This window comes from Cupressus sempervirens, chromosome 10, assembly GCF_028749045.1.
Source record: "Cupressus sempervirens isolate cs-2001-9-10 chromosome 10, ASM2874904v1, whole genome shotgun sequence".
NCBI classification, from domain to species: Eukaryota; Viridiplantae; Streptophyta; class Pinopsida; order Cupressales; family Cupressaceae; genus Cupressus; species Cupressus sempervirens.
This window is the reverse complement of record NC_143127.1, coordinates 588845751-588869256: the sequence shown is the minus strand read 5'-3', so window position 1 is coordinate 588869256 and position 23506 is coordinate 588845751. Positions and strand designations below refer to the sequence as shown.

The 23506-nt window shown below is 32.4% G+C and overlaps 1 pseudogene; it reads left to right on the top strand.

Moving 5' to 3' along the window:
- The first annotated feature begins 9 nt into the window (after positions 1-9).
- Positions 10-4673, top strand: LOC149535245 (transcription initiation factor IIB-like; annotated as a pseudogene).
- The last annotated feature ends 18833 nt before the right edge of the window (positions 4674-23506 follow it).

Genomic DNA, 23506 nt, shown 5'->3' with positions numbered 1-23506 from the left:
TTTGTAGATATGTCATCCATGCCTCCTGCAGATTTCCCCACTTCACCAGATTTAGCTCCTTTATCCTATTCAAGCTTTGGTGAGTACAGAGAAACCCTACTAAGACGGACTGCGTTGCCCAAAACGAGAGACGCTAAAAGAGCCCAGTTGATTTAATTAATGATTTTATTATTTGGCCAGTTTGGTCTAAACGACTCATATTCATTCTCCACTGTCAAAGGGTAAACATTTGTTAATTTCAGAACGTTTATGGATCCTTTGTTTAGTACTGGTCCATGTTGCATAGATCGCCTCATAGGTATCCCATTTCATTCCAAAGCCTCTTCTAAATCTTCTAAATTTCCATATGCATACCCCAGAATTTGAGTTCCGAAGATTGCCGAGGTAGCCTTGAATTTGAGGCCGATTTGGAGACACTGATTAGCTTTAGGGGGAAACAGAGTTTCGTATCGAGAGCAGTGTACAAAACAATTTCTGAACATAAAATATGAAAATCAACAACATAAAAGCAATGTCAATAATGACAAAGAATGTTCCTTGAGGACATGGAGCAAGCACTGTTGATCCCAGATCCCCTAAAATCGAAAAATCCACCCCGCTGACTAGTGGAATATCATACTGTAGTGCAAAATTTGCCACCACAGCTCACAAAAACTTATGCAGGCCTCCATTGCCCTTACTTGATTACGAAACTGCAAGTAATATTAGTCAAATTGTCTCCGCTGCCGGCTCCTTCGTGACTGTGCAATATGTCTCACACAGAAACTTGATTATGAAACTGCAAGTAATATTGGTCAAATTGCCTCTGTTGTCGGCTCCTTCTCGGCTGTGCAATATGTCTCTCACAGAAAATTATAACGTATCCGTGAATGAAAATGTGAGTGTCACTTCTCGAGCAATTAGAAATTAAATTCATATTTATTGTTTGGAATATCTTTAAAAAAAATCAGGGTCCTTTAATATACACTAGGTACAAATGTTTATAACTAGCTTATATATACCTATATTTATATATTACATTGAGAGTAATCGTTCTTGAGGCACCTATTTTTATTTAATCCCAAGGTTATTTTAATTGCAGTTGGGATTCATGAAAATAGGTGCCTCGAGAACGATTACTCTCAGTATATATATATATATATATATATATATATATATATATATATATATATATAAAAGCTAGTGGTAGTCGTGGCACAATAGGAAAAACATTTACTTTTTATTTTATATTTTGATAAGATTATTATAAAATTGTTAATTAATTTTTAAATAGAGTTGTATAAAGTTACTATTAATGTTAACCTTAGAGATAGAATAGGGTTAGGGTTGGAGTTAGGGTTAGGGTTTGAGTTATGGTAATGGTTATTGTTATTGTTAGAGTTATGGTTAAGGTTTAGATTAGAGTTATGTTTATGGTTAAGGTTAGGGTTAGAGTTATGGTTATGGTTAGGGTTAGGGTTAGGGTTTGAGTCAGGGTTAAAGTTAGAGTTAGGGTTAGGTTTTGAGTCAAGATTAAAGTTAGGGTTAGGGTTCGGGTTAGAGTCCAATAGTTAGATTTAGGGGTAGAGTTATGTTTATGGTTAAGGTTAGGGTTAGAGTTATGGTCATGGTTAAGGTTAGGGTTAGAGTTATGGTTATAGTTAGGGTTAGGGTTATTGTAGGGCTAGGGTTAGGGCTTGAGTCAAGGTTAGGGTTAGGGTTAGAATTAGAATTAGGATTAGGGTTATAATTAGAGTTAGAGTTAGAGTTAGATTTTGAGTTAGAGTTAGGGTTTGTGTTATTATATATTATAGTTGATGTTAGTGTTATTATTACACTTTACCTTAGTGTTAGGATAACTGTTAGGTTAAATTTTTATGTGGGTTAGTTCTACTATAATGCCTATGATTAGTGTTATTGTGATACAAGTTATTAACCTTTTTAATAATGTAATCTCGCTTACACCCCCCCCCCCCCCTCTCTCTCTCCAGATACGTCCCCTAATCTTTCTCTAATATCTAGATATACCCTCTTATCTCTCTCACCTTGCTCTCTAGATACACATCCTAATCTCTCTCTCTCTCTCTATGCTCTCTGGATACACCCCTATCTATCTATCTATCTATCTATATATATTCCCACTTATAAAAAATATAATATTATTTCTAGTTACTAGTACATATAGTGTTACGTTAAGGTGTATAATTTACTAAATGCTTAGTATAGTCATATATAGAGTAAGAGTTAGAGTTAGGATCCAAGGTTTACAATTTCATTTATATGACAATCGGTGTTATGCTTAGGGTTAATAAGTGGTTAAATGTTACACTAAAATAAGGGACATGGTTAAGGGAAATGTGAGATTTAGGTGTAGTGTTGGAGCATTTGGAGTACAACTATGGTCAAATTTGGGATATATGTTATACAAATGACTCGAATAGTGGAGAAATTTAAATTCATGAAAGGGAAATTATAAGTCCCAACACAACTATTTAGATGATGTAAAAAGTGTGAAAGAATATAAAAGAATCAATTTTATGGAAATTATTTCTCCATGATGATGTGAGAATATTATATATTGTTGAATTTTTAATAATGGTAATGCAATTTTTATTGCAATGATTAAGAATTGTAATCAATAAATATGCCTATCATTAAGGACATCTCTTTAGACTTATGATTTTCTTTCTTAATTAACATATTTAGTAGCCACATCCATTGAAGAAATCTTTTGTACAACAATAAATTAATTTTTTCTTGTTCTTTTCTTCATGAAACTTTCATAGAACAATGGGGAAACAAAACTACAAATACAACTAATTAGAAGTAAAATTCTAAAACTGGAGACAAGAATGAACTATATACAAAAAAAATCTTTGTAATGGTGTAAATAAAAGTCACATTCTTCAATAATTAGGATTCTTTTGCGACCTTTATTTGAACAATGATTGTGAAAGACTTCTTTCATCATTGAGGGAAATCCATCCACTTTTGTAGATGTATCACGTAGGAATTTTCATGCATCTTTCATATGCATTCCTTCCATTTTCTCAACGTAGTCAATTGGAAATATTACATTCTCCACAACTTTAATTATAATTGTGCACATCTCTTTAATTATTTGTAGGCATTTGCCAAACTCATACTCAAAGAAATCATTTAAGGTTATTGAAGTAGCCAGGCTAGTATCAAATAATGTTTGATTCTTTGTTCGAGGCATCCATAACTCAAATAGTAACTTGCAAACTTATAAACAAACATCAACACATAAATATTCAAAATAAAAAAGTATTAATAATTAACATAAATTCTTTCAAATGAAATATGTTCAAAATAATATAAACCAAAGCCAAAACTATTTCAAATAAAATAGTTAGATTGTAATGTTTGAAATATGGTGGCATTGCCTTCCACTTTTCAAAAATTAAAAACATAAATATTAATAAAAATCTATATATACTATGAAAAATATTTAAATAAAATACATACATAATCTAATTAAATGATGACAAAATATAAACTAAATATCTGATTCGTTTATTACACCGAGAGGTGTTCTATACAATCACAACACAAGAATATACCAAAATAGATTCTCCGTCAATAAAAAAGAAATGGGAGCGGTTACACACTAATTTAATAAAAAATGATTTTATAAATGCATTTTCAATATGCGTTTCATTTCGTTTCAATATTTCTTCCTCTTCATTTTTCTTTTTCCAATCGATGGAATGCAAATCGATTGGCAATCTTGTAACGACAGAAAGTCGTAAAGTCATTCCAAAACTTTAAATATGTTGGCCTTGTCGTATTTGAACATACATAGAGATATTTAACTTCTGCTTTGTTTTACAATTTCTCTTAATTCCCTTGCTCGGATACGACGTCCTTAACACCCAAAATTATACATATTTGCATGCCATAATCCACTACTTCTCGTGGAGAAAGAGAGAAGAAATTGTGATCGATCACATCCTTAAGATCGCCAAATGTGCAGGCACCTTAAAGCTTGATCAATCCATCACACATCGCGCTTAGATGATTTTCAGAGAAGCATTGGACAAAGGAGCTATGAGGAAAGTAAATATGTGCGCTCTTCATCTTGCTTGCATTTACATTGCCACCAAACAACTCCACAAGATGAAGATAATGGAGGAATTAGTAGCATATATTTCAGAATCTCACACTGTGCCCAAAAGCGAGATCTTTAGGGCAATGAAATTCATTCAACAAAATTCACCTATGGCAACATTTTCTACGGATTTATCAGTCGGATCTTCTTCTTCTTCGGTTGTTGAGGAGAAAGAAATCGACAAATTTGCAGCAGCGAGTTAGTTAGGGCTCATTTGGATCACCTTTCGCAGCTTCTAAAATCTTTGAACTCGGTGGACTGCAAGATGGTTGAATGTGTAGAGAAAATGGTGGCCAAAGCGATTCAAAATTTAGGGGTTTGTAATTTGAGAGCCTCGCCGCGCACTCAGGTGGCGACTTTGCTGTGGATTTGATCGCATTTTGTTGAGAATAAAGAAGCGGCAGACGTGAATTTGGTGGCTCATTACTCTGTCGGAAAATACACGATCCGTAGCGCTTTCAATGAATTGGCTCTATAATTATAGTCTTTGTTCCCACATTATTTGATTTCTGGAGATCGTTTGGAAAAGATATATGATTCTTTCGGCGGATCTCGCCATTAGCAAGCCTGAAATGGAGAAAAATATTTTTTTTGGAGCAAAATTTGATTTCTGGAGATCGTTTGGAGAAGCTTCATGGTTCTGACAGGCAAATCCCTCCATTAATGAAGCTTAAATCAATTTTTTTTTGTATTTCTTTGAGGTTTTTAAAATGTAATTGTGTTTTCAATTTTTTTCCTGTGTATCTTTGCTTAATTAATTGTTTAGCGTTTGGATTCTTAAAGAGTATAATGGTAGAAATATTTTCATCATGGATAATATTGAATTAAAATGCTTCCATAGTTGGACCAAGACGCGCCTTGACTTCTTTACGTGTTTGTCAGATAAAACTTTCAATTCGTTTCTTGGAGATTTAAGTCTCTATGCGGCTAGCTATTAGAAACTATAAACTTGATCAAAAAGAGTTAAAAAATAATAATATTTAATTATAGTTATTATATTTGATAAGAAGTCATTTCATGCACAAGACGTCAACTTCCACATGAACAAAAGTTTCTAGAGAAATTACAGTCAAATAAATCTTTAGGAAAGAGAAAATAATAGTCAATGGAGGATAAGACTCAATATAAGAAAATAGTTGCCTAAAAAAGAGAGAGTCTACATAAGAAAATAGTTGTCAATAAAAGATAAGAGTCTACATAAGTTAAGAGGATCACAAATAATTTTTAAAAGAAAGAAATTAAATGCATAGGAAAGGTAGAAATTATACACACCATAGAAGGGAAAATATCAGCCAACTCACACACTTAATAGCAGCCAGTGGCTAACTAGCCGATTGGATTAATTATATTAAAAAAAATTAATTAAATGAAAGAAAGGAAAATCATGGTAATGCAATTTTTAAATTAATTAAAAAATAATTAAAGCAACAAATCTGGTCGGCTGGATAGACGTTGCCCTTTATAACATAGGTATTTGTCACTTATCTACTTGCCCTAGGCAATATTATTGCATTCACTTGCAACAACTAATGAACTATTTGCACCAATCAAAACACTTTTTATTTTTCTCAATAATAAAATTATTTATTTGACATATGATTGAATGAAACAAATTTGTGTTTTATAGATAGTTTATCTTAGTATGAATAATTCATATTAAGGCTTCTCTCTAACTCATATTTTAACCCTAAACCTAACCCTAAACCTTTCTCTATGGCTATCTCTAACCCTAACCCTAACTCCAATCCTAACCTTAACCATAACTCTAATCCTAACACTAACCCTATTCCTAACCATAATCCTACCCCTAACTCTAAATCTAAGTATAACTCTAACTGTAAATCTAACTCTCCCATAATTAAACTCTAATCCTAACCCTAATCCTTAGTTTAACCTTCACTAAAACCATAACCTAACCCTAACTCTAACCTTAACCCTGATTCAAAACTCTAACCCTAACCTTAACCCTAACCTAACCCTAACTCTAACCCTAACCTCTTATATATAACTGTAAATGCAACATTAATTGTAACTCTAAGCATGGTCCTACTTTATCCCCTAACCCTAACCCTAACCATAATTCTAATGCTTTGTCTACCCCTAACTCAAACTATAACCCTAATTGTAACTTAAATTCTAACCTAACTTATATTCTAACGCTAGACCTAACCCTGACCCTTACCCTAACCCTAACCCTAACTCTAATCCTAACCCTTTATTTACCCCTATCTCTAACCCTAACCTTAAGCCTATCCCTAACTCTAATCCTAACCTAACCGTAACTGTAATCCTAACAATAACCCTAACCTTAACCCTACCCCTAGCCCTAACTCTAACCCTAAATATAACTCTAACTCTAAAGAAGAATATTCATTTTATACTCATTTTAAGTGTAATCATTACCTCAATAACATTTACTAGCCCTTCGTTGTACACTATTCACGCTAAGCATAATTAACATTAACCAATGGTCTATTTATAAACCTAACTGATAAAATTATAAAACTACTTAAGGAACATTGTAATCCTTATATTGCTCCATTATGCTAAGAGGCCTGTCTACTGAGAACAAGATTCCCTCCTAAATGTAACTCTATACAGATCACTAACCGTAACTCTAACCACGGACCTACTTTATCCCCTAACCCTAACCCTAACCATAATTCTAATCCTTTGTCTACTCCTAACTCAAACTATAACCCTAATTATAACTTAAACTCTAACCCTAACTTATATTCTAATACTAAACCTAACCTTGACCCTGACCCTAACCCTTTCTCTACCCCTATCTCTAACCCTAACTGTGATCCTAATCTTAACCCTAACCCTAACCGTAATCGTAACCCTCATCCTAACCATTTCTTTACCCCTATCTCTAACCCTAACCCTAACCCTAACCTTAACCCTACCCCTACCCCTAACTCTAACCCTAAATCTAACTCTACCATAATTAGACTCTAACCCTAGCCCTAACCTCATCCTAACCTTAACCCTAACCCTAACCCTAACCCTGATCCTAACCATTTCTTTACCCCTATCTCTAATCCTAACCCTAATCCTAACTCTAATCCTAACCTAACCCTAACTCTAATCCTAACACTAACCATAACCTTAACCCTACCCCTACCCTTAACTCTAACCCTAAATCTAACTCTAACTCTAAATCTAACTCTACCATAATTAGACTCTAACCCTAGCCCTAACCCTAAATTTAATGTTGACTAAAACCCTAACCCTAGCCTTAACTCTAACATTAACCTTGACTCAAACTCATACCGTAACCCTGATGTAGCTCTATATATAACCCTACCCCTAACTCTAATCGTTAATCTAACTCTACCATAATTGAACTTTAATATTATACCCAACTCTATATATAAATGTAACCCTAATAATAACCTTAAGCCTAACCCTTTCTCTAACTCCAACACTAAACCTAACTATAACTGTAACCCTACCCCTACCTCTAATTGTAGCCTTAAATCTTGCTCTACCATAATTGGACTTCAACCTTAATTGTAATGGTAACCCTAACTCTAACCTTAACCCTGACTCAAAACTCTAACCCTAACCCTAACTGAAACCCTGACTCAAACTCAAACCCTAAATCTAACCCTAATCCAAACCATAATTCCTATGCTTAGTCTACCTCTAACTCAAACTATAACCCTAACTAGGCTAACTTATATTTTAACCCTAAACCTAACCATAACCCTTTCTCTACAGCTATCTCTAACCCTAACCCTAACTCCAATCCTAACCTTAGCCATAACTCTAATCCTAACACTAACCCTATTCCTAACCCTAATCCTAACCATAATCCTAACCCTAACCTCAACTTTATCTCCAACTTTAACTCTAACTTGATCCTAACTCTACCTCTAATTCTAACCCTAACCCTAGCCTCAATTCTAGCCCTAATTCTAACCCTAACACTAATACTAAAACTAACACTAATTATAACCCTAACTCTAATGCTAACCCTAATTCTAACCATAACCCTTGTGCTAACCCTAGTTCTAACCCTAACTCTAACTCTAGCTCAAATCCTACCTCTAAATCTAACCCTAACCCTAACCCTAATTTCCTAATTGTATTTGTAACACTAATTCTAGCCCTAACCCTAATTCTTACCCTACCCTAACCCTAACTCTAACTCAATTTGTAACCCTAATTATATTTGTAACCCTAATTTTAACCCTAACCCTAATCCTAACTTTAACTCTAATTGTAACTCTAATTCTACCCCTAATCCTAACCCTAACATATATAACCCTAACTATAACCCTAATTCTAACCCTAACCCCAATTCTAGCTCTAACCCTAACCTAATTCTAACCCTAACTATAACTTTGATCCTAACTCTAACTCTAGCTATAACTCTAACTCTGATTCTTACCCTAACCCTAACCCTAAACCTAATTCTAACTCTAACTATATCTCTAATGCTAATTCTAATCCTAACCTTGATTCTTACCCTAAATCTAACGCTAACTCTAACTCTATCTCTAATTCTAACCCTACCCCTAATTCTAACCCTAACTATAACTCTAACTCTAACTCTTTTTGTAACTCTAACCCTAACATTAACCCTAATCCTAACTTTGACTATAAACCAATCACTAATCCTAACCCTAACACTATATATAACTCTAACTCTAACCCTAACCCTAATTCTAATCCTAATACCAATCCTAACTCTTACCCTAACCCTAAATTTAATCAGGTAACTTTAACTCTAACCCTAATCTAACCCTAATCCCAACTCTATCTCTAACTTTAACTCTAACGTGAACCCTAAATCTAACTCTAATTCTAATGATAACCCTAACCCTAACCCTAACCCTAATTCTATCCCCAATTCTAGCCCTAACTCTAACTCTAATTCTAACTCTAACACTAACACTAACACTAACACTAACACTAACACTAACACTAATTCTAATCCTAACATTAATTCTAACCCTAAATATAACCCTAACTCTATCTCTAACTCCAACCCTTATTCTAACTCTAATTCTAACTCTAACTCTAATTCTAACCCTAACTCTTATTCTAACCCTAACATTAACCCTAACTGTATTTGTAACCCTACTTCTAACCCTCACACTAATTCTTACCCTTACCCTAACCCTAACTCTAACTCTAATCCTAAATATACTTGTAACCCTAATTCTAACCCTAACCCTAATCCCAACTCTAACTCTAATTCTAAACCTAACCCTAACCCTAACCATAACTCTAACCCTAACTGTAACCCTAACCCTGACACTAACTCTAGCTCTAATTGTAAACCTAACCCTAACTCTAATTCAAACCCTATCCCTCACCCTAATTTTCATCCTAATGCTAACCCTAACTCTAACTCTAACCCTAACCCTAACCTTAACACTAACCTTAACCATAAACATTAATCTGTCCCTCTAACCCTAAATCTAACTCTACCATAATTGAACTCTAACCATAACCCTAACCCTAACTTTAATCCTGGCTCAAAACCTAACCCTAATCGTAACTCTAGAACCTTAACACTTACTCAAATCCTAACACTTACCCTATCCCTAGCCCTACTATAACCCTAACCCTAACCATAACCATAACTCTAACCCTAACCTTAACCATGAGCATAACTCTAAGCCTAAACTTAACCATAAACATAACTCTATCCCTAACTCTAACCTTAAATCTAACTCTACCATAATTAGACTCTAACCCTAACCCTAACCCTTGCCCTAACTTCAATCCTAACTAAAACCCCTAACCCTAATCCTAACTCTAACCTTAATCCTGTCTCAAACCCTAACACTATCCCTACAATTACCCTAACCCAAGCACTATAATAACCCTAACCTTAGCCCTATAATAACCCTAACCCTAACCCTAACCATAACCATAACTCTAACCCTAACCTTAACTATGAGCATAACTCTAACCCTAAATCTAACTCTACCATAAATGAACTTTAATCCTGACTCAAACCCTAACCCTGACTTTAACCTTAACCCTAACTCAAACCTTAACCCTGTCCTTACTATAACCCTAGCCCTAACCATAACTATAACTCTAACCCTAACCTTATCCATGACCATAACTTTAGCCCTAACCTTAACCATAAACATTACTCTAATCTGAACCTTAACCATAACTCTAACAATAACCATAACCATAACTCTAGCCCTAACCTTAACCATAATTCAAACCCTAACCCTAACTCCAACCCTAACCCTAATGCTAATCCTAACCCTTATTCTATCCCTAAGGTTAACATTAACTATAATGGTAACTTTGTCCCTAGCCATATATCTATGTTTGACTATACATTTTACATTACAATATGCCAAAAATAGAATTACTTTTTTAAATTGAAATTAAACTCCATAAATTCAATTTTAAAAAAATGTTTTGAAGCATAATTTTATAGTAACTTTACACAACTCTAATTAAAATTAATTAACAATTTTATAATAACCTTATCAAAATATAAATAAAAAGTAAATGTTTTTCCTATTGCGCTGCGACTGCCACTAGCTTATATATATATTACGCTGAGAGTAATTGTTCTCGAGGTGCTTATTTTTATTTTCATTAATCCCAATTGTGATTAAAATAACCTTGGGATTAAATAAAAATAGGCACCTCGAGAACGATTACTCTTGGCGTAATATATATATTTTTAAATTAATCCTTAATTTAAATAAAATACAAATTTTATTTATAAGGCAACCTTGCCATCCACATTAATGATAAATTTAATTATGAAACATGAGAAATATAAATATTTTGAAACATGCAAATATAAAACTATTATGAAATATACAAATCTAAAACATGCAAACCAAAAATATTTTGAAATATGCAAATCTAAAACTAATATGAAACATGCAAATGTAAAACTAAATAGAAATATGCATATTAAAAATGTGCAAATGAAATGTATTATCAAATATCTAAATCAAATAGATTTTGAATCAATTTGAATCCTATATCTAAATCAAACATGCAAGGTTAAACTATATGAAACTTATTGAAATCTAAACCTAAATCAAAGGAGAATATTATAACTAATTTTGAAACTAAATTTATATTTAAATATAAATACATAATTAAATCTAAGTCTAAATGTAAAACTAAATAAAAAATAAAAAATAAAAATAGAAATCTCACATGCAAAATATTACTCCAAAACTTTAATCTACTTCTCTTCAAAAACTCTAATTTGATCCAATAATCTCCACCTCTTCCTCCCCATAAAAATACAAAATGAAAATGAAATGAGGAGTATTTGTTTTATAACCTATGAGAGACTCCTCATATCCCCCAGTAGATGTCTTTTGACATTTCATGAATTTGTTTCAAATTCCCTCACTCTCCACAAAAAAAAGCATGAATGTGCATGCAAAAATATATTTAACAAAAAGAAAATGTTTTGTATTTAAAAATTTAATGAAATTATTTCAGTCCTTTTTTTTGAGTCCTATTTTTCGGTCCCTTTTTCGGGTCCTATTATTTCGGAATCCATTTGGCTTCATATTATTTGGCCAACTATTATTTCGAGAATATTCTTCTATTTAATAATTTAATAATTGATAAAATATATACTAAACAAGCGAAACATGAAACATGAAAATATGATAAAATAATACTTTGAAACATGAAAATATAAATACTTTGAAACATACAAATGTAAAACTATTATGAAACATTCAAATCTAAAACATGCAAACCAAAATAATTTTGAAAAATGCAAATCTAAAACTAACATGAAACATACAAATCTCAAACTAATTTGAAACATGCACTTTTAAAATATGCAAATGAAAAGTATTATAAAATATATAAATCAAATAGATTTTGAATGCAAATCTAAATCGAAATCAAACATGCAAGACTAAACTATTAAATGCAAGCCAAGACAAATTTGAATAGATTTCTAAATCTATATGAAACTAATTAAAATTGAAATCTAAATCAAAGTGAAATATTATAACTAATTTTGAATCTACATCTACATCTACATCTAAATCTAAATGAAAATTTAAATAAAAAATAGAAATCCCACCTGCAAAAAAATTACTCCAAAACTTCAATCTACTCTTGTTCAAAAAGTCCAATCTAGTCCTCCGATAATCTCCACCTCTTCCTTCCTACAAAAATATAAAATGAAAATGAAATGAGGAGCCTTTGATTTATAACTTGTGAGAGGCTTCTCATATCCCCCAATGGCCGTCTCTTCATATTCCACCAATTTGTTCCAAATTCCCTCACTCTCCACAAAAAATAAACATGAATGTGCATTCAAAATTATATTTAACAAAAACATAAATCATATTGAAATTATTTTGGCCCTATTTTTTCAGGCCTTATTTTTTAGGGGCATATTTTTTGGGCCCTATTTTTTTTGGATCTTGCTTTTTCGAATCTTATTTTTTGGGCCTGTTATTTTGGCCTCCATTTGGCTTCCTATTATTTAGGCCAACTATTATTTCGGGAATGCTTTTTGTATTTTATGATTTAAAAGTTTGTAACCACTCACAGTTCTTTTTTATTGATGAAGAATCTTTTTTGGCATATTCTCATGCTGGACATTCATGCTGTCATTGTATAGAATGCATCTTGGCATAAAAATGATTATATTTATTATAGCTTACAATTGTGACTCACCTCAGGCTATGAAATTTCTTAGATTTTTTTTTAAAGGTTGGTATAAAATTCCTATAGATGGATTTAAAATAGAAGAAGATTATTTATTTGAATTAAGATATTTAGTTTTCAAGAATGAATAGAATTAAAAATCTTTTGTATATTTATTAATATTTATTTTGTATGTTCAATTCAATTAAAAATTTATACATTTAACTACTACAATCTTTTAAATTTTTCCAAATGTAAATCATCAATAATTTAATTTAAAATACTAGAGCAATAAATATGTATAATATAAATTATGTTGTAATTTTTTAAATTTCTTTATAAAATTTTTATTTCTAAATTTTATTATAATTATTTTATAAGATTATTCATAAAAAATTATGGTGTTGGTGGTGTTATTGATAATTTTAGTTACAACAAAGCAAATATAAAGGAGTGGAACTTATACTAAGTAATTTTTTTTCAAATTTAAACATACTATTTTTTCTTTTAGTTATGTTTTGCTCTAATTCGATTTATTAATCTAGATTTATTTTTGTTTACCACTTTTCATTCAAATTAGTTTTTAGTAACTAATTTAAAATTCTATTTTATTATTTAATTTAGTATATTCTTAAATTTTTAATTATGTTGAGAGGTGTTCTATACAATGGTAGCACAAATGCCCAACACGGGAATATGCCAAGATTCTTTGTTAATAAAAAAGAAAAGGGAGCAGTTACATTCCCGAAATAATAGGTGACTAACAATAAAGACAATAAAAAAATATTCCCGAAATAATAGGTGGAAAAAATAAGAAGAAGCCAAATGGAGCCCAAAATAATAGGGTCCGAAAAGATAGGCTCCCATAAATTTTAATAAATCAACAATTATTATTTTAAATAAATAAATAATTGTTTGAAAAAAAATAGAAATTATCATTACCATATGATAATGCTTTTCTTTTAAAATTACGATTTTTTTTTTAAAGATTACATATATTCTTTTTTAAAATATGAAAATAAATTATACAAAAATAATTTTTATAAAATTGAAAAAAAAAAAATTAAAAATTTAAAAATTTAAAAAAATTTAAAAATAAAAATAAAATTTAAAAATTAAAAAAAATTAAAATTTAAAAAAAAGAAAAAATAGCAGAGTTCCCAATATTGAGGAAAAAATGCAATTAACAATAATTGTTTGAAAAGCTAGCATTATGGAAATATTACTGATTCGAAGTAAAATTTACAAAACTCAATGTCTCTTTCCATTGAGAAATGAATTAACATTAATAGGAAATAAACAAGATGAAACCATTACTTTAGAAAGCAACGTTTTCCTCCATTTTCCTTTAGGGGTTGCCCCACTTTCTCATTTTCTTGTGAAATGAATTGTAGCTTAAAATATCTGGGATTTATGAAAATGAAAATAGGTGCCTCGACAATAATTACTCTCGGTGTAATATATATATATATATATATATATATATAGGTATATATAAGCTAGTAGAAATAGTATCACTGATTTTAGTTTTTATGGGAATTGGTTGCTTGGGTTCCCTTGGATTTTTTAGACACTTCATAGAATCACGTATCTATAGTCTTTTGTGTCAATAGTCGCCAATTGGTATAATTAAACTTCACAGGAATGAAAGAAATCTATACAATTGTTTGCATGCAATGTTTATCGTTAACAATTGAATTAGCATCTAAATTATCTTACAAATATACGTCGTTTATGACGCAGCTGAATTTAATCCTGATGAACAAGTGTCCAAACAAAAATTTAGAATCTGTTTTATTTTGTAATTTTAGTTCAAACTTCATTCCACTCGTCTAGATATCAGTTATAGGTGATAGTAAATTATTGTCGATTCAGCTCTGGAATTATAGCAACTTTGATATTGGATTGATACAAACTGATATAATCTATTTACCATTATCGAGAGTATATTTTGTGCAGACTTGGCTTTTTATAAAAAGGGGAGTAAATATGTTTAGAATTGAAATACAAAGGAGATGTTTGTGGAAAGTTAATTCTTTTTAAAATAAAAATAAAACTCTTATATTATATCATTGTAATTTTTTTAAACAAGTACATTTGAAAAGACTTACAGTAAGAAGTCGCCAACTGACGTGTATGGTCCCAAAATATACAACCAAACTAACAAAATCACTCAAGAGAATAGAAAAGAACGATATCAACAATCCCAAGGGGTAGAGGTTGTGAATCGCTGAGCATTGGGACCACCCATGCGTATGTTCATTAGGTTATTTGGGAGTATCACAACAATCTTGTTGCATGTACAAAGCTTGGCAATTAAGGATACTCTAACCTAATGGTAGTCATTATTGTGGGCAATATTGCGTTATAGTTAAGAGGCTTGTAACCTAGAGATTTTAACCGATTATTCCACCTATACAAGAGGTGGAGAGAATTGATCATATTCCTATGTAGGAGGGGGAGAGAGGTTTAGGAGGGGAGAGAGGTTCACAATGTTGTGCAAGAGGTAAAGAAAAATGAGTTTGGTTTCAAAGTAGGTTGTCTACATAGAGCATAAATACTCTAAATCATGTCATGTGAAGGAATTCAACTAACATGGTAATGAGTGCTCCCCAAATAAATAGGAAAATCTTTAAGATGTTGATATTCTAGGGCTACCATATCAACTTGAGCCCATGAAATAATACTAAGGAAACCATGTCCACTTTCTCAACTCATAAGGACTTATAATCAATCTTATCATAAAAATCGCTCTACTTCTAGATTCAATAACTTCAAAAGAGTGATAGTTATGGAGAAATTTGAAGGTCTAGCAATATAAGTAGGTTCAAACATTTGTTGTATCCTTCAAATGAGTAATTTTAAGAAAATAAATTAAGACAAAATGAAGAAAAAGATGTGAATACATTGTGCTTGTTGAGCATGGGCACAAGTTTGAAAATTTCAAAATGTTGACAAGCTAGACGTTCAGGATAAGCTATCACTAGGTGAATGAACATTTTATATATAACCAATTTTTAATAACAAATACATGAAATAAAATGAATAGGATTGGGATTTTGTCTTCCTTGCCAAATTCTTCGAAGTTCGAATAGTTAAGCGTAGGGAGAAGAATAAAGCCTTTAATATTACTTTAGTGTTAGGCAGACATGACTAAAAACACACTAGTCCCAACTTGTGATGCATAATATTAAAGGTAAGCTTGTTTATGTAAAGAATGGATGTAAATTATATGTAACAAGAAGAAACTTCTATTACAACGTGGGCCATGAGTTCCAATATCCAAAGCAGATGAATTGTAGATGAGATGGATATTTTTGTTTATATAATCTAAGATCTTTAATCATAAGGGTTATAACCAAAGACAAATTGAGTTGATGAGAGGGCACCATTGTAAGCAATGGTCATGAGAAGACCCACATTAAAAAACACCGCTAGCCCATTTGACACTGGTTTTCACAAATTAAATCATTTCCCTTGATAATTTGAACAACTAAGATTGTTAATCTTCTTTGTAGTATTGACAATTAGAAGAGAATGAAACCTAGTTCCTTTCCAACAATGCTTGCCATAAGGCTCTCAAAATTTGTTTTAATGTTTGAAAATAATTTGTTGCGTCTCTAAGCCTTTAATGTCACACATATTCTACTTCATGCATATGTAATACTCTATTTGTGAACATCAATATTTCCTATATCATCTTTGTACTAGGGAAGATGAAAAATACCTTGTGTGACCTAAAATATAAACATCTTGTCTTCATTTTTAAATTTCTATTGCATGTTCTCTAGGCAATTTGACAATGAATTTTTTTTTTGCTTTTAACACTTGGTTTTGTTCCATTATAAATTGAAAGTTGATGCCATACATAGTTTGCATATAAACATAAAATAATGTACGCACGTCAGCTCTTTGAGGATATCTAAAATGAAATATCACTTAAGACTCATTGAAGTCCAATTTGAGGGAAATTAATTACATTTCCTATATGCTTCGATCCATTCCATCTATTCTCACACTACAATGATATAATTGAAGATATAATAACTATTACTAATTCTTAAAGCCTATTTTATCTATGTTCGGGGTTTCAGAGCCCTTTTAAAGCCTATTTTCCTTAATAAAAAACTATTACTAATTCTTGTTTACTTAGGACACACAATTGAAGGCAATAGGTTGTGGATGTCTTGAGTAAGGTCTTTGATGAAATTATTATAAGAAGCATTTAACATTGAAGGCAATAGGTTGTGGATTTCTTGAGTAAGGTATTTCATGAAATTATTATAAGAAGCATTTAACAAGGTGGTGGGAGATCAACTAGTAATGAACAATGAACCCCTTACTTTGGCAACAAACTCGATCTTTGTGTAATTGATCATAGAGCCCATGGATCTATTATGAAGATATACCTTGTAAACCTAGAGAATGTAAGGATTCATGAAACACCAAACAACTTTATATAATTTACATGGTAGGTTGTCTAGTTTTGGAGCTTGGTGCCTGGTCATCTACCATATGAAAAAGGCATCCTGGAGCTCATCAAGGTTGACCTATTAATTACATGTAATTTGAGTTGCATCACTAGGCTTTAGAGGTTCACAATATTCGAGTATGGTTGATGATCTGAATGTTAAGAAGATTAGAGAATAATCAAGTAAACTTAAGTAATAATCTATAGAAATTGTGGAATATGCATAAGAAACACCAGATTAGCATGCATATGCACATCCAATTTAAAGTGGAAGACTTTGCAATGCAATTGGATTGCATGAAGGAAGATCTTTACAATATGATATATACAACTATTGATATGAAATTTTATGTGTCCCTTGTAAAAGACAATTATATAGAAAGATTTCATTATCTAAGCTTACAACACTACATTCACATAAGTTAGAAAAACACATTACACCCCTCACATGGAAAAATTTATGATAAATGTCAAACTTGTGTGTTACCAATTCTCAAATATGTATGGCAGTGATGAAGGTATACATATGTGTTGGATAGATATCATGTTGAACTAAATGGATAAGAGTGAAGATAGATTGTGACATCCATGTGCTGAAAATGTGTCGTGTTGAAGGAGATCGATTAAGTGAAGCTAGGTGTTAGACACACATCATGTTGAACTTGATGCATTAGAGATAAAACGTATATGTGGAAGACCAAAATATGTATACATGTAGCCTTGGAAAGATCTGAAGGGGTCCATGCACTGAGTGGTGCACAAAACAATATCCATTCACTTACCAAATAGTGAGATATTAGAAGGGGTAGAGCATTTTTCCTATTGACTTCAAGGATAAGGATCAATGATGTATATTCATGAGCTGATTTATGCATTAAGGTGTTGAATCGATGCAATGATGATGATTGGAGGTATGAGGAGCAAGGCAAGATATACATGATCTAAGAAAAATTTATATTGACTAGCTTTGACCCCTATCTATAGCTGTTGTAGCCCCATTATAATAATCTTGATTGTGATCTATGTCCTATGAGATAGAAAGTATAGGGCAGTGTTCAAATCCTATAATTCCCAGGAACACTTAAGCCTATGGTGCACACATGCATCACGATATCTTTATATTTATATACTTGACATTGAATAATTTATTTTCCCTGTGGACAAAGGTCATATATTCACTGTATGAATCAATGTGCTCTATCTATTTCCCATTTCTACCTACATTTTAGAAAATATTAATGCATGAGAGGGTATATTAAAGTGTGCCCTTTGTAGAAATACAAGATATTCCTAGAAAGGACTCTTCCCTATCAAGCCATAAAGTTATTTGTTGTAAGCATATATTATGAAAGGTAAATTATCATTTCATGTACAAGGATGTCCACTTATACAAATTTAAAGAGGAAAAACTAATGTGTGAATCAATACCTTAATTTTTCCATGATTTTGTGGATGAATGTTTGTATATTAGTTCAATTTTGTGTCTAAATGGTTTACAGAATTTTTCCTTAAGTATTTCAAATATTGGGTTGCATTAAGAAATAGTGGAGTTTGGAAGCCTAAAGTGAGGCTACACTTGGTTGAAGAAAATGAAAATTTGGTTGTCTTCTTGTAAGTGACCCTGATGGTCATTTTAGAGAATCTATCAACTATTACAAATATAGAGTTGTTTTGACTTTTTATGATTAGTATGTTGCTAAGAAAATCAATGTTAGTTAATTTTTACTAGTGTTTTCCTATTGAAAACAGAGTATAAAACACTAGAATCTTGTTAAAAAGCTTTGTAGTGCAATGTAACATGCAATATTTTGTGTCTCTCAATATCCACATCCATGCAAGACTAATCAAAATATATTGAAGAACATGAGGAATCTTGGAGGCACTGAAATGCCATTCTACTTTGGAATAATATGCCTCACAAATTATGCATCATCAATATCTGTGAGTTAATATGTGAGAAATGAGATCCTATCCTAGGAATGCAAACTAAAATCTCCAATCTCCAAGGCATATCATCAAAATCACAAATAGGGTCAATTTCAATCATAATGGGATCAAACACTAGTATATGGTGATTTGTTTGTTGCAATAGATTTAAAATAATCAAGTGCATATAAATGAACTAAATAGTAAGAATTTGACAACTTCCAACACTAAGAGAAAGATATAACAATATAAAACCAACATAGTAGCTTTGTTTTGGAAAGAGAAGTTGAAGAGAAACATATATGTAGAACTAGGACCTAAAAATGTCAACAACAATTAGATGATGAATTAGTCTAAGGGTTTCTAAATTAATAATAAGTTCTAGATTTTGGGTTAGGAGATCTTGTATAACTATATATGTGAAAATCAGCTAAAAAGTGATATACATGGTTAAAGAGTTCCTTAGTTTGAGTGTTTCTGCTTCTCTAGAATTTGAAATTTTCTTTCGATGTCTTCTCTACATGTTTATATGTAAACCTACATAGAATGAAAAATGGGAAAATATTGTGGGGTATATGGGTTTGCTTAAGTCAAACCTTGTTTTGGTGTTCCCACCTCCACACAATAATGTTTGATGAAAAATAGAGCTTGTCCTTAGAAAGGATAGGGGCTGAAACCTTAATAGAATTTTTTGAATTATCAAATGTTACCTTAGCTATGAATCCCTTGCCTTGAAGTCTCAAAAAGGGCTTAGTGTTGTTAATACATTCATCCAACATGGAGGAGCACATCATAATTGATCATGAATGTTTAAACAAAGATGTAGACTTAAATGCTATATTCCTTGATTGCATAAATGCGCTCAATTCCCTTGAACATTCTTGATTGAATGCTCATAATTAAAGTTCTTATTGTTTAAATGAGAAGGGTAATTGTATCTTTATGGAACTAACATTATTTCAAATTTATTTTTCACAAAATCTCGACATCAGGGAGCAATATCTCATTTTTTAGAAAGTGCATTGCTATAATTCAAAATTTGGTGTTAAATGCCCAAATAAGTGTGCTAGGAACCATTGTCCTAGGATAGGGGCATTTTCATTCTATAAATCTAAGCTAAAAAAAAGGTTTGTGAGTAAGGGATTGCAACAAGTCTCTTGAATTGGTACAAAAAATTGAGAATAATGATACATGAACAAGGTACGATTGGCATTTCCACCAAAGTGGGTCCAAAGTGAGTGTGAAATTGTAAAGTGATATAATTTACCACACTATATTAGTAAGAATACAAAGATCTCCATGTTTACATGAAGATTGATTAGAAATATAAAATGTCTTATGGAAGTACCTTGTGTAGAAATGGTAAATAGCTTCCTCTATTTTGTTTTAAATAAAATAGTGAGATATTTCATATAGCAATAATTATGCACGAGTGAACTATGCAAAATACAAATTCAGCCTTAACCTTAATGCATTCACCCCTGACCATCAAACCCAAGTAGATCAAGGATGGAATTTGGTAATCAATACGTGTTTATGGAGGAAGAAAGCATAGGAAAATACTCTACTACTACATTTGGAACCAAATTGCAATGATAGGCTGTTGCCCAAGTGCCAGTACCAAGAATTGGCTCTCGTCAGATAGGCATCAAACTTTTGGAATCACAAATTGCAATAGAAAGATCGTTTGTCACAATTGTGATGGCTTTTGGCATCACAATTTGGCATAAGCGAAGGCCAAGAGTTCATCATCACATTGTCGTAATTATGACAGTCCATTGTTGCAATTATGACATATGCCATTTTTAGTCCCCCATCACAATAGCGACGACCTCACTATACGATCGATGATCATCCGTCAAAAATTCCATCGCAAGTGAGACAAACTACAACAATAGTGATGTGGGTGCGATGACTATCTGTTAGATTTATCAGTCATAGTTGCAACAGATATGAGACAAAAATGCTACTAGTGCGATGATCAAGCCATTGCAATTGCGAAAGATTGCTGGAATATTAATTTTTTTCATGCTTCTGCATTGTCTAATCATGGTGCAGTAGGTAGAACTTATAACTAGAATGTAGTTAGTAAGGCTTTTTAGAACTTCTTATCCTGAGAATTCTTGAAGGATTGATATTCTTAATAATACTATGTTTACTTTTATTTCATTGCAAGTAAAGTGTGCAAATACTTTGAGAGTACACTTCAATGTTTATGCATTGTGCAAGGTAAGTGGTAATTTGGACCTGATGGGGACACAACCCAAGCACATAATGGACACAATAGGAAAGGGATAATTTTATTAACTGTGAGAAAATGCTAATACATTCAGTACAAAGAAAATAGACTTCAAAACATTCCCTAAGGGCTTACAATAGTATAAATCTGGAGATAATTTCTCCTTTCAATACCTCCTCTCAAACTCCACTTCGAACTGCCTTTTACAATGCCAAAAATGTTCTTAAATAGACCCCAGAGGGTTAAGGATTAGGAATACATTCTAGAAAGTGCTAGTAGGCATCCATCGAACAAATAGAAGGCTCTAGAAGTCACATTAGAAGTCGGCGCAAAATTAGAAGAATCCAAAAACGGTAACCGAACTTTCAGGAGGCATAACTTTTGAACCGTAGCTTTGATTGACGATATGTTTACATTTTTGGAAAGCTCTCAAAGCGCTCTATAGCCCTATGGATAGGCTTTGCTCATCCCTCAATTTTCAGCCCTATTCGAGGTCATTTAATGCCCCTAACCTAACTTTGAAGCATTCTTAAGATTCTCCAAAAATTGAAAAACTACGATAACTTTCAAACCGTGGGGCCTTTTGACCTGATTCCTTTTCTAGAATGCTCTAAATTAAAATGACAATCTTTCGACCAATTCACACCTTCTAGTTCACCAAAATGATGGCTCAATTACATACTCCTATTTTTTTGGCATTTACACGTATCCCAAGATGATTAAAAACTCTAACCCAGAACACTAATAGTGCAACTGTGAGAGTTGGAACCTTTATTTGACCCAAATGGGTATCCAAAAATGAAAACACGTGAAATAGAAACTAAGTCTAAGTACATTTTTTTGGGTGACACAGGATTGCCCTTATACCTTTGGATGCTCCTGCATCAGACACCCAGGGTAAATTGAAAAGTGACCCTGTCACTTTATGAATGGTAGAGGAAATCCCAAATGGGAAACCTTAGCTGCTGATATCCAAGTTGAGTCCTCGATCGACCGTCCTTTCCACTTGACCAAATACTCTTTATACTACCTATTTCTGGTACTCCTACCCACACGATGATCTAGAATGTCTTCTATCTCCTCCTTTTTAGATGCAGGAATTGGACATGGATCTAACATCAGCTCCTCATCTGCACCATCATCATGATACTCTGTTAAGTCTGCAATGTTGAAAATAGGAGAAATGTGAATTCCATCTAGCAACTCCACTTCATATGCATTTCCTGAGTCATGTTTCTTCAAAATTTTGTAGGGGCCAAATTTCTTCATTTTTAGCTTCTTGTAAGTACCGGCTGGAAATCTTTCTTTTCTTAAGTGTACCATGACTAGATCCCCTACTTGGAATTCCTTATGTCTTCTCCTTTGATCAGCCCTAGCTTTATACTCTTGATTCATCTTGATAATGTGTGCCTAAACCTCCTCATGTAGACGCTTGATGTGTTCAACAAATTCTTCAGCTTCAACACTTGTCCTTTCCCCTTGCTCTATCTTCCTCAATTCTGGTGCAGTCCTTGGGCTACTTCCATATACAATTTGGAATGGCGATCTACCAGTACTCCTGTTTATAGAGATATTGTAAGAAAACTCTACTTGTGGTAGAATCAAATCCCACCCCTTGGGCTTATCCCCAACTAAACATCTCAGCAAATTGCCCAAACTTCTGTTTACCACTTCTGTTTGGCCGTCAGTCTGCGAGTGATGTGTGGAACTAAATTTCAAGTCTGTTCTCAACTTTTTCCACAATGTTCTCCAGAAATACCCCACAAATTTAGTATCTCTGTCAGAAGCTATACTCCTTGGGAGACCATGTAGTCTCACCACCTCTCTGAAAAACAAGTTTGCAATATGGACAACATCATGAGTTTTGTGGCATGGAATGAAATGTGCCATTTTGGAGAACCTATCAACCACCACAAATACTGAGTCATTACCCCTTTGTGTCCTCGGCAATCCAAGAACAAAATCCATACTTATGTCCTCCCATGGCTTTGATGGAACATGCAATGGGTGATATAGTCCAGTATTGTGACTAAATCCCTTGGCAACTTGACAAATCTGACAACTCTGTACAAACTTCTTCACATCCTGTGAAATCTGAGGCCAAAAATAATGTTCTCTAAGAATGGAA